Genomic DNA, 19,130 nt, shown 5'->3' with positions numbered 1-19,130 from the left:
AATTTTACGGTTTCGATTAATTTCGATTATTCGATTAATGATATGTGAAGATCAGACCATCCGATGGACTTGTAGTTTTGATATGTTGATCGTATGACTGTCCCAGTGACCATGTGTGGTAATGGGCGAGGATCCGACCGTTGGATCTTCGTATAATTGCTAAATAGTGATTCGGAGTACGATTCGTGAAAATCCGACCGTCGGATTTTCATGAAACTTTGTGGGGATGTTTATAAGGAAGATTCAGGAAGATCCAACCGTTGGATCTTCGTGATAATTTTGGAGGATGATTCTAAGGGCGATCCGTGTGGATCCGACCGTTGGATCATCATATAATTTCGATCTGACCGTTGGATCGTCGTTTAATTTTGTTTATGAGTTGTGGGCTAAGTTATGATCATGTTTGATTAGGTGATTGACGGTCTTCCTTGGTGAGCGGTTTTGGTGTGTATTGTGAAATTGAAGACGCAGCGGGATTAGAGGTGAGTAAACCTCACGTGGTTCTTACTTCAAAATGAGTACATTTAATTACTTTATTTTGTCGTAATTGTGTGAAAATATTTATGGAATAAATATTTGTTTTTTTAAAATCATATGGACTTGATCAACTACGGTCCATAGGTAAGTAAAATGTTTTAATTATACAAAATGAATTTCCTGATTTTCTTGTGTGATTTATAGTTGGTATTAGTGATTATCCCTGAGCGGATGATTACGTATATATATATTTACGTGGATATATATATGGAATGGTGTGACATTGAGGTGTGTGGAATTACGATAACTTGGTTATGATATGATATTGTCTTGAAATTGCCATGATTATTTATGATAATGTTAACCGATAAATGTGTGTGATAATCATGTTGACCTTCTGAGTTGATTAGAGGGTAGAAATGTTGTGCTCTGAGGACAGGGAGTGTCCGAAGAACGCCGGTTAATGAATAACCGAGATGTAATGCTCTGAGGACAGGGAGAGTCCGAAGAACGCCGGTTAAATAATAACCGAGATGTAGTGCTCTGAGGACGGGGAGAGTCCGAAGAACGCCGGTTAAATAATAACCGAGATGTAGTGCTCTGAGGACAGGGGGAAAGTCCGAAGACCGCCGGTTAAATATTAACCGAGATGTATATCGTTTACTTAAACCTTGGCTGAGGTGACAGGTAACGATGTAGTTAGAAACTCTAACGTAGGGTCAAGTGATAGGAGCATAAAATGCGATAAATATAATGTGAAACCTTCATACTTTTCTTAGCTATTTCCTTTAAAAAGTCAGTTTTAACTTTGTTTTCTTTTTAGGTAGTTCGTGAAGTGATTCAAGAGAAATAGAAGCTTAAAGGGAGCAATGGATCCATGAATAATGAAGTACTGATGCAGAGGACCATGTTTGATCAACCATTTGGCCAGAAATTAAAGGGTAAGTCCACGGAAATCGTTGTGCAAAACAGTTGCTGCAAAGCAGAAAACTGCAGTTTCAGAATCAGCTTTCTGGGAACGGTTTTGAGGAGCAATTCTTGCATCATTCCATCTGCACCTATGAAGAAAGGGCCAGCGATCCTTAAAGACATGATGTTATAAATTAACGAGAGCCAAAGAAATAGTCAGAAGCATCAACGAGGCAGCAGGAAATCAAATTCAAAGTAAGGTTCCCGATAAGGCAGAAACTGTCAGCTTTTCACGAAGCTTTTTGGGAGATCTTTTCCGGCGATTTTCTTGGAGTTTTTCCAGAAGGTTATTGATCATTCTAGATGATATGATGTCATAGAACACGTGGGAGTCAAGAACCATCCAGAAACTTGTCAAGACAAAGTCGTTCCTTGTCCAAGAAGGAAGCTTCAGAGTCAGAAATTGAATCCTAGTCAAAACAGGACGGTTTTGCAGAATTCTTCTTTGGACGGATTTCCAGGGCATTTTTGGAAGGTTATTGCTGCTGCAAATATGAAGGAGAGTCCTAGAATGATTCCTCAAGATTTTGGGAAGATTATTAAAGCTTGAAAATCATTTAATTATGCACCAAGTAGAGTAATCCTCAAGCAATTAGGAGAGGCTTTCAAAGCAGAATTGGAAAAGGAAACTTGGGCTGTGTATTCTATATATATAGAGGCTCTAAACACATTGAAAAGAACCATCCTATAGCGCCATCTTCTGCTCCCAAACCCTAGCACACAAAGTCTCAAAAATTCCCAAGTCTTCAAGAAGGAAAACCGTGCACATCACCATCCATCTCCATCAAGCTCCTACCGTGCCCCATCTTGAAGGATTGCCTGCATCTAAGGCTGCCTACAAGTGAATTCGTGGCTTTCATACTCTGCTCTTTACGGTTTTTATTATCTTGTAATCTAATAATCATGTTTTTATTTGTTGAATTTAAGACGATGTGTGGCTAGTTATCTTTTGTTAGGGGCGAGGTTTGAAGCCCCAATTATGTAGAACATATGTTTGTTTAAATTTAGTTTCTTGATCTTTGGTGTGGATTGGTTGTTTAATTCTGATTGATTGAAAACTTTTGCATGTGTATGTTTTATGGTCGCGAACATAGGATTTATGCATGTAATTGGAGCTAGGTTTAGAAAATAATTCACCTAATCGTCTTGTTTTCTAATCCACAAGTATGCAAGGTTTTGAACAAAAACTGATGTTTTAAACAACTAGAAGAGCATGCTAGGTAGGCGTTCCACACTAGACTGCAACTCTATAATCAATCGTTTCCATGAGATCTTAATGCTTCAAATGTGTTGACACTATATGTGTTGTTGATAGGATAGCGTTCTATACCTTGATTGCATGTTTGATAGGCTTAGCTATTGTGCGTTCACGTAGACTAAGTAATTAGGGAAACATTAATAAGGGACATGATCTGCTCCGACTTGTTTCTTGGTTGATTTCTGTTCACACCTTAGTAATTGGAACTAGGTTAACTTAACATTGTTCGAAAGTAATTGGTGGTGGATTTCCGAGTCTCTAACATATTCTCCATCTTATTTTCTCAAAATCAAAAATCAAATTTGTTTTCCTTTTATTTTTCTTTTATTTTAGTCAAAAACCAAAAACACCTAAATATTTGTTCTTGTTTAGGATTGAAACGCACCTTTCTATCCCCTTCTGTTTCCTGCCATCTTTTTCTCTTTGTTCTAGTGTTTGGCCTTTTTGTTTTGTTTAGTTTCAGATTTTATTTGTTTGATTTGTGTTTTAGTTAGTTTAAATTAGTTTATTTTTATTTTTCTTTGTGATAAATTTGTTACCCTCAATCCCCGGCTTGAACGATCCCTGCTTACTCTATATTGCTAACGACTACATCTTGCAGGGTTAAGTTGAGCGCTTGTTTTTAGCGTATCATCAAGTTGGACCAAAGTGGTGCTATGTGGGTTGGGTGTCTGTAGGACCAGTGTGGTGTATTGTGATTTGAGGATTGTGGAAATGTATTTCTTGCGGTTTTCTATGAGTGGTTTAACGTCTCTTTGCAGACGTAATACTGTTGAATTTTTACTGGAATTGTAAGAATCATAATTTAATAAATCAACATTTCATTCTTGTTTACTCATACGGGCTGTCATGGCTTATCGGGTTTGGTGTTGTTGCAATCCCGGTACACTATTCAAATTGTGTAGCGGGTAGTCCTGCAGGTCAGGAGGATCATGGCGGAGATCGTGCGGATTAGAGTATTTGTTTTTAGTTTTACAGCCTTGTAAATTGTGAGGTGAGTGATGCTCAATTTGAGCTTTACAAATTTACTTTGTACAAGTGAGTTGTATTAATTAAACTGAGGTTTTCGAGATTTGAAATTTGAGTGGCGTGTGTTGTAGTTGTTTATTCATGTTTCGGATTTGAATTTATTATTCAAAATTCGGGGCGTGACATGGAGTCCATGAGGTTTGTCAACTTTGCAGAACAAAGGGACCTTTGCATTTGGATTCCACATGAGCTCATTTTCAAAAGCTTTTTGGTCCCCAAAACCAAAACTCCTCCTAATGCACCAACACCAATGAGAAAGCTTATCCTTGCTGCAAGAAACAAGCTGGATGAGATCAACGCAGAGAGGAGCAATAAGCACAAACCAAAGTGGATTCGTGGCCGACAAGAATTCAGGCTAATGATTCAAGAGGTTGAAAGGAGAGCCCTTGCAAGACCACTCTTTCAGGACAATGTTCAAATCATGACTGATATTTACAAGCTGATTTTCAAGTGTAGTTGATTCTAGTATATATTAATGTTAGTTTTTACACTAGCTAGTGCGCATGTTAATGTTAGTTTCTTTTGTATTCCTCCTCCATGTATGGGAGATTATTTTTTGATTCTTTGGTCAATGCACCTACAACAATACACTGTAAATCAACTTTTTGTTTAATGAAATCAACTTAATTTCCATTGCTTTGTGTCTACTGTTGATCTCTCTAATTTACTGTGCAGACTCCTCCTCTTATAGCTTTTGAAGTATTAAACATGACAGTCTATATTATACTCAAATTCTGTCCAAACTAAAACAAACATCTACTTCAGGCCACTTCAATATATATCATATCTTGCAGTTAATATATATAATCCAGATTAGTGCTCTCCGTTTTATTCCCATCAGCAGTTTCAATTTCATATTCGTCACCAATTCTGTGATGCCCCGGAAATTCGTGACTATTTTCCGAGGATTTTCTGAAATTTAATTTAGTGATTATCAGATGGTTTTGTGGCTAGTGGATGGAGCGGAAGTGTTTCAGGCGAATAATTAATTGAAATGCACATTTTAGGGGGGGTTACGAAGTTGACTTTTTATACGTACGGAATTTGGGAAAATTTCCTTCACGAAAGTCGTAGAGCCCGTCGATACGAGTTCGTGCATATATGGAACGCAAGAATCAGAGTTCGTATGAAGAAGTTATCGCGTTTGGAAAAGTTTCCATTTTTGGTATATATATAAATGGAAAGTTGCCAAAATTAGGGTTTCCATTTTGGGCAGCCGACTGCTCTCTCTCCCGAGCCCTAGCCGAAAACAGAGCACAAGGCTCTCGGATCGATCTCTCCCTCCTCAAGCCATCCCACGACGTCGGACCACTTCCTATAGCTCCGCCTTGACCTTGCGCAGCTGCTGGAGGCAGCGTTGCGCCTCGGCACGGTGGGAAATGGCGGCGGGAAGCTCCGTCCGGTTTAACCCCGATTTGGTTCCAAGCTTGATAAGTCGAGCTACCGGCCACCAAACCACACCAAACCACTTTCTTTAGCTTTGCCTCGACCTTGCGCAGCTACCGGTGGCAGCTTTGCGCCACAATACGGACGGAAGCGGCGGCGGCGGACTTGGCTCCGTTTTGAGCCTATTTCGGGTCGATCTCGATATCTCGAGCTACAGGCCACCAATTCTCTTGATTTTTGGCTGATTGGACTCGCCTCAACTTCCTGAACAAGCACCAAGAAGGACCGGACCTGGGTAGATCGATTTCACGTTCGTCGGAGTTCAACCCTTCAAGATCGAAAAACAACCTTTCTATCCGGATATCTCGAGTTACAGACCACTATTCCTTGTGATTCTTGTCCTGGTGAACTCACCTTGAGTTTTTGAACAAGTATCCAGAAGGGATCGAGGCGAGTGGTGGAAGTTTTTACGACGAACTAAAGCTCGCTGGTTTCTGGAAAATTTCCGGCCAAACCGGACTGTTGAGGTATTTTCGATCACTTGCGTTCATTTTCTGACTTCGAGCTAGTTGTGAAAGTTGCTTAAAATGATTAAACAAAGAGAAAAAGCTCGGCCCCGACACCATAGGCCGGTGGTCAGCGGCGGATCTGTCCCTAACTCCGGCGGCATTTTCCGGCCACTTCCGGGGGTCTCAAGGGCAGTTTCTGCCCATTTTTATGTTCTACAAGTTTATACGATCATTTCGATATATAGCATGTGAATTTTGGGGATCGTATGATTAAGTTATGATTTCTATAATTTCGATCAATTTCGATCGTTCAATTTGTGATCTGTGAAGATCGGACCGTTCGTTGGACTTGTAGTTTTGTTATGAATATCGTATGACAGTCCCGATGACCTAGTGTGGTCACGGGTGAAGATCCGACCATTAGATCTTCGTATAAGTGCGTTTTATGAATTGGGTGCTAAGTTGAGATTGTATTTGGTTAGGTACTTGACAGTTTGTGTGGACGAACGATGAGATATTGGGATTTGGTTGATAGAAGACGCAGCGGGAGTGAGAGGTGAGTAAATCTCACATGGTTCATTTACGAACTGAATTTCCTTATTGCACGATTAATGGTTATGTGTGAGAAAATGGTTTTAAGAAAATGAGATTTAAAGTATATAAGAAAATGAATTTCTTGGTTTTACTACGTGTGAACTATAGGTGGTATTAGTGGTCATTCCTGAGTGGATGATTACGTATATATATTTATGTGATTATGTATTGAATGGTGTGACATTGAGGTGTGGAATTGTGATAACATGATTTTAATCATGTTGTTAATATTTTGATAAATGTTGGTGATAAGCATGTTGTTTTTGTGAGTTGAATAGAAGTTAGAGAATGTAGGATTCCGAGGATCGAATGATCCAAGGATCTTTGGTTAATGATAACTGGAGTGTATGTGTTCTGAGGACAGGGAGGTCCAAAGTTCGACCGTTAAATAATAACGGGGATATATTGTTCTGAGGGCCGAAAGGTCTGAAGTCCGAAGGTTACAGTGGTAACCTGGGTTTGTTCTGAGGACCGAAAGGTCTGAAGTCCGAAGGTTACAGTGGTAACCTGGGTCGTTTACTTGAACCTAGGCCAAGGTGACAGGTGACGATGTGGTTAGAGCTCTAACGTGTTGTGGGATGGGACCAAAGTGGTGATGTTTGTAATTTGAGGATTTTGAGATTGTATTCCTTGTTGTTTCCCATGAGTGGGGTTGATGTTCTCATTGTGATGTTGAGATTGTTGGATGTTTACTTGAGTAAATTTAAGGACTTGTGATTTATTAAATCAATCGTTCATTTCTTATTTACTCACAAGCTTTGCAAAAAGCTTACCGGGTTTTGTGTTGTTGCAATCCCGGTACACTATTCAAACGGTGTAGCGGATAACCCTGCAGGTCAGGAGTATCAGGGTCGAGATCGAGCGGAGTAGGACATCGGTGTTAAGTACTGCTCTTAACCTATTTTGGTGTGTTGTAGACTCTCTCGGACTTAACGTTTTATCTTTGTTGGTATTGTAAATATTGGCTCGAGAGATAGTTTGCTACGAGGTTTGTATTATGGTTTGCGAGACGCAGGTTAAGAAAAAAATTCAGGACGTTATTTGTGTTGGTTGTTATTTATGTTTCGGATTTGAATTTGTTATTCAAAATTCGGGGCGTGACAAATTCCATACAATTAGGAACTTCAACACTAGCTAGCTTGGATGATTAGAGAAGATAAAAATATATATACATATATAACAAAGAAGATGGGGCAAGTTGTTTAAGATGATCATGTTTGGTAAAGATCAATGATTCTGGTGAGATAGGCAAATTCTGCATGTAATAAGAAACGAAACAATTGTATTAATATGGGACAAGAATGTAAAATGAATCGAAAGTAAATAGATGCATTCTAGGATAGCCAAAGACATCCAAAATAATCAATCCGTTCAAAATCTTTAATCCTTTTTTCAGCATCTTTAATCTTTAATAAGATAAATGACTCATTTCCAGATCGAATTCAAAACAGCACCTTAATTAACCCTCAAAAGGAGATAGCATCAAACAGATAGCGATGTATGGTATCACTTGATTTACTTACTGTGAGGCTCGATATGAAGGAGTCTCAGAATGTGCTCTGGCATGAAATTATGAGGCCATGACAACCAGCAAAAAATATAAAATACAGCATTACTACTAGAAATTTTTGCATGACATGATTAGTTTAACTAATGCTACATCGTAAACTTTCAGTCGCCCTTCCCTGCTTGACAACTAAGAAATTTCAGTTTAAAGACAACATTCCACTTGTCAATACTGCCTGGAATTTTCAGGATACACTTGAATATAGTTTGTGTACTAGTTGTCATATAATGATAAAAACTCTACGGCTTTGGAAGTAAGTGATGCTCAGAGTATAGAGTTCCTTAGTCTGTTTAAGCGAAATAATCAAGCAATCCCCTCTACTATATCTTCTTGATTAACAAGGACAAATTCTTCTTCACCCGAGTCATTCCCATAGATCTTTATCACTAGCCACATCCCAAAATTCTAGAATAGCACGGAAAACATGAAGAAAAGTCATGAAGATTCCTAGGCTATGTTTGGTATGGCTGTTCTTTGAGGAAAAGCTGGCTTTTACTTATTTCTGAGAATAAGTAGCTGAAAAACAAAGTAGCTGAGTGTTTGGTAAACTGACTTTTTATAAGTGCTTTCAGTGGCAAAAGCAGTGGCAAAGTGTTTGGTAAACTCAAACTGGCTTGTGCTTTTTGTTTGTGGAATGACCAAATTGGACATGAGATTATTTTGTCTTAATTGTTTGGTAATACATTGTTGTTCAAATGCTTTTGTTATTATTTTTAATCTTTATAATGTCCTTATTAATTTTGGTCAACTTTCAATTTTTATAAATCATGGTGACCATATTATTAATATTGGACAATTTTAAAAATAACTTATACAAATATATTAGTAACATTAATAACAATTGATTTCTGGTTCGCATCAAGTAATCACAAAAAATATCATAACATATTCAAATGTTCACAAATTCTAACACTTTTTTAAGGCAAATTGTAAATCTCAAACAAATGTATGCTAATTCAAAATATTTGCCTCATTCAAAATGTGAAGATAGCAAGTTTTGAGGAAACAAAATCCAAAAACAAAAATTAGCAGGTGATTTCTATGTACTATATAAGATATGATTTCTTTACTTGGTACAGATTTATTTTCAATTAATATATATTTACAGTTTTGCTCCATCCAATTATCACCACAGTAGCAAATGATTTCAGTCAGACTAAGGACAATAGTGAGATGGAAATGCATTTAAAAGAACTCATCAAGATATGAAGATAGAAAGTTCTGAAGGGAAAAAAAAAAAAAAAGGCAGGTGACTAATAAAGCATAGTCTTCAAAATCCATGCAGATGACTTATTACATGCTTATAGTATTTATTTGAACATCTTCGGATGCATAACAGCCATATTTTAAGATCGACTACCTAACAGTGCCGGCTCGAGCCGAGCCGGTTATGTGAAAAGATCGTTTTGCCCTTCATTCTTTGCTTAATTGCGATTTGCTGTTTGTCCTAAGTATAAAAGCCGTTGGGGTCAGAGACGCGATCTATCTCTCTCTTCGTTCCTTCTCTTAGTTTTTGTCTCAGCTCTACGTTTTTGGGTGAGATTTAGTAGATAATACAACATAATATACGTTTGGTCTAGGTATAAAAGGTCTTGGTGCTGGGTTCTGCATGTTATTGTTTTATTCATGTCTGGTCAATTTGGTACTTATTTGTTGGGTTTGTGTGAAAGATTGTTGGGTATACGTCTGATTTAGTGTTTTTGTGACAGATTCTTGGGTGTGTGGCTGATTTGGGCGAAGAGAAGGAGGGTGATTTTGGAGGAAACGGGAGAGGAGTTTCTACATGACTGAAGGGTAGGTATCGAAATTTCTGACTGTGAAAGTTGGTGTTTTTATTTGGTTCCTTTTTGTGTTAAGCTATCGATTTTGATTTTGCATGTTGGGTCTCTGCAACCTGCTTATGAACGATTGTATTGATTTTGATTCTGCATGTTGGGTTTTTGCAATCTGCTTTTTGTGAGCTAATGATTTACTATTTGGACCAATGATCAGGAATAAGGCTTGAAGCTTTACAAACATTGCAGCTTGGGGTGAGATTTTTTGATATATTTTTTTTCCTATGGTATTGATTAACTTTTGCCTATTAATTTAGTTTGAAAATTGAAATGGGTTTTATTCGATTTGTTCATAATCTTCCTGGATTGTCAGATTTAGTTATCGATGAAAGGTTTATAGAGTCTGGGTTTGTTTTCATAGAGTTTGGGTTTCTATTTGATTAGATTTGATGAATTTTGAACATTAAAATAACAACTACCATATATATATTGACTGCTGATCCTTTTTTCTAGGGCTGGGCGTCCGAACCCGAAAGACCGAGGGCCCGACCCGAACCGAGTGAAAAAGCCCGAATCGGTTCGGTTTTAGATTTGAAATTTTCGGTTCGGTCTAAAGCCCGACCCGAATAGAAAATTTCGGTTCGGTCTCGGGTTCCATATTTTCAGGGCCCGAAAGCCCGAACCGAACCGAATACTGTAGCACATGCCACATGTAAGTATATGATTGGGTGTTAAATATTAAGTTAAATATTAAAAAAAAACTAAATGTAAAGCCGTAAACTCGTAAAGGGGGTTCACTGACTTCACTCCTTTAGTCCAACCCTAGAGAATAGAGATCAGAGAGTAGAGAGTACTCGTCTACTCGACCTCAGGTCCTCAGCCTCCCTCTCAGCCGATACCAATCATGCCAATCATGCCATCGATACTCGATAGTTCGATACCAAAGTTCTGATTCTCAATCAGTCAATCTCAATCTCCATTCAGTCTCAGCCGGTTAGCCCCATATCTCAGCCTCAACCTCTTTCTCCACTCTCCAGTCTCGATCCCCAGTCTCAAGCTCTCTCCAGTCTCGATCTCCAGTCTCCTCTCTCTCCAGTCTCGATCTCCAGTCGTCGCCTTCGATCTCCAGTCGTCGCCGTCGAGCTCTCGATCTCGATCTCCAGTCTCCTCTCTGTCCAGTCTCGATCTCCAGTCGTCGCCCTCGATCTCCAGTCGTCGCCTTCGATCTCCAGTCGTCGCCCTCGATCTCCAGTCGTCGCCCTCGATCTCCAGTCGTCGCCTTCGATCTCCAGTCGTCGCCGTCGAGCTCTCGATCTCTCTCTCCAGTCTCAACCACTCTCTCCTGTCTCGGTCTCGATCTCGATCTCCAGGCTCAACCTCTCTCTCCAGTCTCGATCAAATTGCTTCTGATTATCCGCTTGTTACTGAAGAAGGTGAGTCAACTTGGGTTTTGACTTTGTTGGCCCATGATTTGTGGAGGTTTTGACTTTGCTGTGTGATTATAGGTACCAAAGAGCCAAGCCCTTAATTGTTGATCCTGGGTTGTATATGACAAAGAAGGCTGATGTGTTTTGGGTTACGCAGCGCCGGAGTGTGCCAACAGCTTTCAAGCTTTTTACAGGTATGAACTTGTTGATATCCGTATAAATTTGTTATGAAAATTGTCTTCATTGGATGGTTGATGATAGAGAAGGACTAGATTTAAGGACATCAGAGCAAAGTTAGAATCACTTAATGTATAATCTGCCTAATGTTCTGCATTTCTGTGCTGAGAAAGTAGTAAAGAGCTTAATCACTTAATGTATAATCTGCCTAATGTTCTGCATTTCTGTTAGTTAGTGATGATATTGGATTCATGGATTGTTCTTCTTTTTGGGGTTATGATTCAAGTAGAACTAATGAGTCGGAGGATTTTGAAATCCTGTTTAAAGAAATATAACTTGTTTTTCAGAATGTATAGGAAATTTTTGGGCAAGGTTAGTCCATTTTACAGACATCAGATATCATTTTAGAGTATAAAGTATTAGCCCCATTTCTTGATTTATATATAATCCTTAGTTGCTTCTAATCAATATTCCCAGTTACTTGTGGAAGATGGTTATTGTGATGCTAATATGAAATGAATATGTAAGAACAAAAGTCATTTCCAGTAATATATATATATATATATATATATGTCCTTGGATTAAAATTAGAGTGCTTCATTTTTATACAGAAAAGTATCTTAACTGGGTTTCTCAATTACTTTTTCTGTTTCTCTCTTCAACTTTGTAAATTGATCAGCTTTGAAATGTGAATGCAGAGCTGCAAGTTGGAGTTGTCATGGAGTTCTAGACCTGTTGAGCATGGGAGCCGGCCGAGCAGCAATTTGTGATTTTGTGCAAAACGGGAGGATTGTGTTCATGTTTCTGTTGCAGTTGTTGTACCATTCATATGGTGAATTTCAAATCATTGAACACATAGTTGAAATGATTGAATAAGTTGGATTGTTTTCTGTTGGACAATGGACATTGGACAATGTAATGAATGTATTTGTGAGTTTGTGTTGTAAAAATGAAGATAAATTTGTAATGCATGATTACTGTTGTGTTAATGAGATAATTGGATATGCATTCTAGTCTTCCAGGTACCAAAATGAGTGGCAAATGACAGGGTGCATAATTGTATATGGAAAACAGGGAAAACAGGCAAACTGGAAATTGGGCCCGAAAAAGCCCGAAAAGCCCGAAAGCCCGAACCGGCCCGAACCGGTTCGGTTTATGTCGGTTTTCGTTTCGAAAAAAGCCCGAACCGGCCCGAACCGATATTCTCGGTCTCGGTCTCGGTTTCACTGATTTTTGGGCCCGACCCGACCCGAGCCCAGGCCTACTTTTTTCTCCTCCCAAAATTTACAATTTTGTTATTCAATGCTTCACTTCCCCTTTCTGAAATTTGTCACAATCAATTTATGCAGTAAACATACTATTTTAATAGTCGAGTGTGTCTAGATGCTACAACAATATGGGAATGTCATCCACTAGAAACTCAGTTTCTAGATTGAGAATATTTTGCACCGGCCAAGGTGAGTCTAGACCTTTAATTAAGTGAAGTCATTACTAGAATAGTTTGTATTCTATACCCTCATCTTCAATCTAAAAATATTTTAGTTTTCCGAACATCAGTACTAATACTCTATTTCCATGATAGGGAAGGCAGCATTGAACCAGCATTATCATCCATGGAGACCTTCAGCAAAGAGCAAAGAGAAAGCATTATCATGACATTTTTTGTGTGCAGAGAACTGGAGGCAGCAACTTTTTGGACAATCTCCATAGCTGTTCATTACCAGGCTAACAACCTTTAAGCATACACATGCTAACAGACATCGTCATCTGTTTTTGACAAGTACATCAAGCAGTGATTGTAATTAAGTTAGCCTGCAATTGTACCTATTTTTTGCAAGCTGTTCGAGCAGCAAATGTAACTATGTTAGCTTTAAACTATGAAAGCCTATTTTTTGAACATTACCACATCTACATTAGTGGAGTGTTACTAGAGCATGGTCTACAACTCTACATCTTCTGTTATAAAATTTAGGATTAATTTCAGTTTACCCCCCTGAAGTTTGGGGGTGTCATCATTTCACCCCTGTATTTTCAATTTGAATTTTTACCCCCTAAACTTTCCAATTTCAATCAACCATGTCCAATTTCTACTATTCCGTCCAAATTAGACGTTAAGTTTGACTTTTGAGGGCTAAAATGGTCATTTCAACATAAAAAATTTAAAAAAAATTAAAAATTAAAAAAATAATTTATTTATTTTTTCTGTTTTTTTTTTCTTTTTCTATTTCTTCATTTTTTTTTATTTTTAATTTATTTATTTATTTTGTCTTCAACCTATACACCACAAGTTATAATAGGTTTATAAAAACAAAAAAAATACTCTACGTGGTTGAAAGCCGCTCGCTAGTCTATGATATTTGTGATATATCTCTGATAAAGTAAAGAATTTTAGGATATATCCCCAATAAAGTGAAGAAATATTTGTAAAAAATAATTTTACACTTTATCTGTAAATAAATATCTGTATATCCCCAATAAAGTGAAGAAATATCTGTGTAAAATCATTTTTTACAGATATTTATTTACAGATAAAGTGTACAATTATTTTTTACAGATATTTCTTCACTTTATTAGGGATATATCCTAAATTCTTCACTTTATCGGAGATATGTCACAAATATCGTAGACCAGCGAGCGGCTTTCAACTACCTAGAGTATTTTTTTGTTTTCATAAACCTATTATAACTTGTGGTGTATAGGTTGAAGACAAAAAAAAAATAATAATAATAATAAATAAAACGAAGAAACAGAAAAAAAAAAAAAAAAAAAAACCGAAAAAAAAACTAAAAAACAGAAAAATTTTTTTTTTTAAATTTTTTTATGTTGAAATGACAATTTTAGCCCTCAAAAATCAAACTTAACGTTCAATTTAGACGGAATAGTAGAAATTGGACACGGCTGATTGAAATTTGAAAGTTTAGGGGGTAAAAATTTAAAATTGAAAGTACAGGGGGTGAAATGATGACACCCCCAAACCTCAGGGGGGTAAACTGAAATTAATCCTAAAATTTACTTCTCAACTACATTCTCTATCCTATTAAACCGTACGTCAGATTCTATTCTAAAACCCGCAGCAACGCGCGGGCACGAATTCTAGTTGTCCTCCTAATGCAGAGTGGATCAATTTTAAGAAACTATTTTGCCTAGCACATGACAGAATCATAAGAGTATCCTCCTTAAATTCTTACATCTAGAATTTCCTAGAGCCATAAATCAATGTTCCCAATAATCACAATTCTCAAAAGTTACGAGTGTTTGTTACTCACTTCTCCAAAAGTTACCTGCTGCCAGAGCAAAAAAGAACAGCATTGCTTCAAAGGTCTATTATAGGAAGACTTTAAGATGGAAAATAGCTCTCTCTACTCATTTTGTTGGCCCGCAATATTTTTAAAGAATTGGAAGCATCAAAATCATTTAAATGTATGACCCAAAGAAATATATAATTTACATATACAATGATGAACTGATATATGACTCATCTTATTTCATTCAAAAACCTGCAGAAACACAGGATGTGACATACAGAAACAGTCACAAGAAATATCAAAAACTGAAATAAGTAATGGCTCCTGGGAGTTTTGAATCTCCCTGTACTTGTCCATAACAATTGTTATTTCATTTCCAGAATTTTCATTTTAATTCCAATCAGCATCATTGGTGTTCCATGGCATGGAGTCAAACTATTATATCAGCAATATGGGACATCAGAAACAGACAAACTAGACACATCACAAGAACTAAGAAAAACTGAAAATAAGTTATGGGTTATGTTATAGTACGAGTACATATTTAAAACCTATTTTGTGCCAATCAATCAAGAGGCAAAAAGAGACAAACGAGGACCAGTTACAAAAGGCATAACAAGCAACTTCACAGCATCCATATAATCTCTTAACAATAAGAAGTCAAACAAAAAGTACGATAATGCATTATATGACATATGCAATTAGCTACTGAATATATTTACCTAAGATATCATTAATTACCAATTTAAGTTTCATTTTCCGGGAGTATAGCTTTAATATCAGTAACATCAGCTTCTCTTGTCAAATAGATATAGATAAATTCAAAAACTTCATCATATGAAGATGGAAAAGAAGAGGATACCTACCAACTAATGCTACATCGTAGACTTTCAGTCGCCCTTCCCTGCTTGACAATTAAGAAATTTTAGTTCAAAGACAACATTCCACTTGTCGAATACTGCCTGGAATTTTCAGGGCATACTTAACTAAAGTTGTGTACTAGGTGTCATATAATGATAAAAACTCTTAAGGCTTTGGAAGTAAGTGATGCTCAGGGTATAGAGTTCCTTAGTCTGTTTAAGCGAAACAACCAGGCAATCCCCTCTACTATATCTTCTTGATTAACAAGGACAAAATTTTCTTCCCCCGAGTCATCAATCCCATAGATCTTTATCACTAGCCAGATCCCAAGATTTGGCTTCTCATGCTGCCACCAAGAATAGCACAGAAAACATGAAGAAATGTCAAGAGGATTCCCATCAAAGCCTAGTCTCTGAAATCCAGATGACATATTACATGATTATAATATTCATTTAAACATCTTCAGATGCATACCAGCCATATTTTGTAAAAGTGGTCTTATGCATATTCTATCCTTTCAAAGAAGTTGGGGAATTTAACCCTGCACTTCTGAAGATTGAACAACTGCATCCAGATGCAATGACATTTGAGTCAGAATGAGTAAATTTGATATCAAAGAGCAAAGTTCCGTTTGTTGAGTTACTACAGTTCAATGGCAATAGCAAAATTAGTTTAGGACTAGGTGTTGTACACTAGACAAGTTTCAACATCACACAAAAAAGTAGAGGTTTACAATTAGGATATATATTATATGAAGTTATGAACTGCTCCATTTGTTAAGTGATTCAGCCAAACTGCTCGATTGCTTTCGTATCCAAGTCAACTCCCCTAAAAGATCGATTGCACTCTGAGAACAATTCCACAAGAAACTCTAGAATTCATCAACACTTCAGTATCCCCTAATGAGCCAAACATATTCTACTTAACAAGAATAATCATTTTACTATTGTGGATATTCAAATTGAAAATAAAATTTACAGTGAGAAAGGTTGGATTATCCATTAACTTTAGAGTTTAAACAATCTCAGACCAAAAGATAAAGATAATTCAATGTAATTCAGCTGGTCCCGACATGGCTACAGAGATAATACACAGATTTACTATCAGCAAGCAGCTTGGAGAGCACAGAGAGAGGGAGGGAGGGAGGGGGGAGAGAGAGAGAGAGAGAGCACTAAGGTTAGATGAAGCAGCTATTGTTTTTAATTTGGAAACTTTTTCATTGGCAACCCAACCATCAACAAGCTAAAACAATTTCAGGAATGAGGAATGAAAATATATCTATATCAATGAGTCTATAAGTATATTCAAATACAAGGTTCTCAGTATTTCACATAGAAACCTTGTACTGCAGGATAAGGGTAGCTTACTGAGTATCTCAAGCACCTATCTCAACCTGCTCTCCACATATAAAACTTTTTGCTCCGTTATCGCCTTATCGGTACCTCTGGACAAATTGTCCTCCTAATGCAGAGTGCATCAATTTTAAGAAACTAGTTTGCCTTGCACATGACAGAAATTTAAAAGAATCCTCCTTAAATTCCTACATCTAGAATTGCCTAGCACCATAAATCAATGTTCCCAATAATCACGATTCCCAAATGTTACAACTGTTTGTTACTCACTTTTCCAAAAGTTACCTGCTGCAGAGCAAAAGAGAAGAGCATTGCTCAAAGTTCTAGTATAGGAAGAATCTAAGATGGAAAATAGCTCTCTCTACTCTCATTTTATTGGCCAGCAATAATTTTAAAGAATTGGAAGCAGCAATATCATTTAAATGTATGACCAAAAAAAAAATACCATTTACATGTGCAGTGAATGAACTGATGATTCAAGATATACAGGAAAACTTTGTACAAAACATCCTAGTGTACATGGACTATATGGAAATGACTTTTCCCCCAAGGAGTTCAACCTGGCAGTTTGAATGGCTTGTTTTTAGTTCATACTGGATAGGATCTTTTAGTTCTTCAAAGAATAACCAATTGCCTCAACTTAATAAGATGAAAGATTAATTTCCAGATTGAATTCAAAACAGCACCTTAATTAACCCTCAAAGCAAATAGCATAAAACAGATAATGATGTACCATATCACTTGATTTACGTACTGTGAGGCTTGATATGAGAGAGTCTCAGATTGTGCTCTGGCAGGAAGTTATGAGGCCATGAAAACCTGAAAAAATTATAAAATACAAGATTACTACTAGAAATTTTTGCATGACATGATTCGTTTAACAGTTTGTACACAATGCAGGTATTGTTCATATTCAACTGTCACATTGGTGAAATGAGAATACAAGGCTATGTAATATATAGTGGTTTACAATAACTATGCAAAAGAAAAAGGAAGAAAAAAAAATCTGCAGAACTCCAGAAGGCATAACTGTGATAACAGCATGGTTATTTACTACAGAATATATAATACAGCAAGACGTACAGAAAATGTACATACTTTCCCGGTTTCCCCATTAGTCGGAGGATTCCGTACTGATAAAAGCTTATGTCACTTGGCATTTGGGAGGTAGTTTCTCAAAGAAATTTGTTGCAAACTAAGCAACACCAACATCCCCTGTAATCCTGGTAAAAGTCATAAATCTATGAAAATTTAATAAAACAGAGGAGAAGCATATCAACCTTATTCTTGTGAAAATGATTTCTGGAAAGCATAATAGTAGTACAAAACCCTACAGTCAAATATTTCATTGAACCATGCAATAAGTTCAGCATTAGATAGATACCAAAAACTGCAACACAATCACAGTTAAAATACATTGGCCAACAGAGCTGTACATAGGATGTAAAACTATATAAACCTTACTATTTGCCAGTATTTGGCACTACAATCAAGGCTCCCAATAACCTTACTATGTGGGATGAGATAAGCTTATTGAATATCTCAAGCACCCCTCACCCCGCCCTCCCCTGAAGCACTGCTTGAAGCAAACACACAAGAGCAGGGACATTGGAAGTCAGCCCAACTGCCATTTCAGGCTGGCCTTCCCAGAACTACAGACACCCAGGCTCATTCCTGCCTTTTTATCCCAACTCAGTCCCCGATATTCTAAAAATGAAAGGGCATTTCCTTTTGCTCTAATAGAAAAAGGATTCTAATTTTCTTGTTTTCCAATCTATTAGCAGTTAACAATTTCAGCTTGTATCCTATTATCCTATCAAATGAAAGAAAAAAAAAGAGTTAACTTCAGATTTACCAACATTAACAAAATTTCAGGGCTCTGTCACCTTTCATTTCCAGGAGCATATCCCTTCATTTATTCGTACGTACACTTCTATTCATGAGCAAAGTAATAGACACCCATCATATACCTCAATTACTAGCATAACCCAGATCAACATGCATGATTCTAAAATAAGTACAAACCTTAGGAACTCATACCTCAATCTAAAACTGCAATTTTGTTTCCAAAATTACAAACAAGGTTTCATAATTAAAAAGGGAGGTAAGAAAATATTACCAACCATCTGCACAATTCCTTGTTAGTTCCTTTTGATTTGCGCCTTTGATCAGTGTGGACAAGTACAACAGATATCAAGCTGACCACCTTTGAATCCTGCCTTTTCTTCTTCAAATATAAATCGTAGTCGATCAGTAGCCGCGGAGGTCGAGATTCAAGGGCATGTGCTTGCATTTAAAAAGCTCGCTGATCAGGTGGGCCGATAGAGGCCCGCTGGCCTGGAGGGCCAAAAGCTCGGCCCGGCCAGTTAAAAAGCCCGCCATAGGCCCAGGGCTTGATTTAGGGATTTGAAACCTGGCCAGGCCCCCCAAAAGCCCGTTAGGCCCGGCCCGTAAAAGCTCGTTAGGCTCGGCCCGCAAAAGCCCGCAAACAAAAAATACTATAT

At 37.4% G+C, this 19,130-nt stretch overlaps 2 long non-coding RNA genes across 3 annotated transcripts; one reads left to right on the top strand and one right to left on the bottom strand.

The window, feature by feature from the left end:
* The first annotated feature begins 9,295 nt into the window (after nucleotides 1-9,295).
* Nucleotides 9,296-12,810, top strand: LOC112179813. Of its 2 annotated transcripts, XR_005804099.1 has the most exons (4): nucleotides 9,296-9,583; nucleotides 9,782-9,819; nucleotides 12,518-12,625; nucleotides 12,751-12,810. It is a non-coding gene; the product is annotated as an uncharacterized LOC112179813 (long non-coding RNA). The 2 variants fall into 2 exon arrangements; XR_002927912.1 differs by lacking the exon at nucleotides 9,782-9,819.
* A 4,454-nt stretch (nucleotides 12,811-17,264) lies between these two features.
* On the bottom strand, nucleotides 17,265-18,865 carry LOC121050825. The gene is made up of 3 exons (XR_005804100.1): nucleotides 18,746-18,865; nucleotides 17,725-17,849; nucleotides 17,265-17,445 (listed from the first exon to the last, which is right to left on the bottom strand). It is a non-coding gene; the product is annotated as an uncharacterized LOC121050825 (long non-coding RNA).
* Between the last annotated feature and the right edge of the window lie 265 nt (nucleotides 18,866-19,130).

This window comes from Rosa chinensis, chromosome 7, assembly GCF_002994745.2.
Source record: "Rosa chinensis cultivar Old Blush chromosome 7, RchiOBHm-V2, whole genome shotgun sequence".
Lineage (NCBI taxonomy): Eukaryota > Viridiplantae > Streptophyta > Magnoliopsida > Rosales > Rosaceae > Rosa > Rosa chinensis.
Note: the sequence above shows the minus strand (reverse complement) of the source record. Positions and strands in the feature narration are given on the sequence as shown.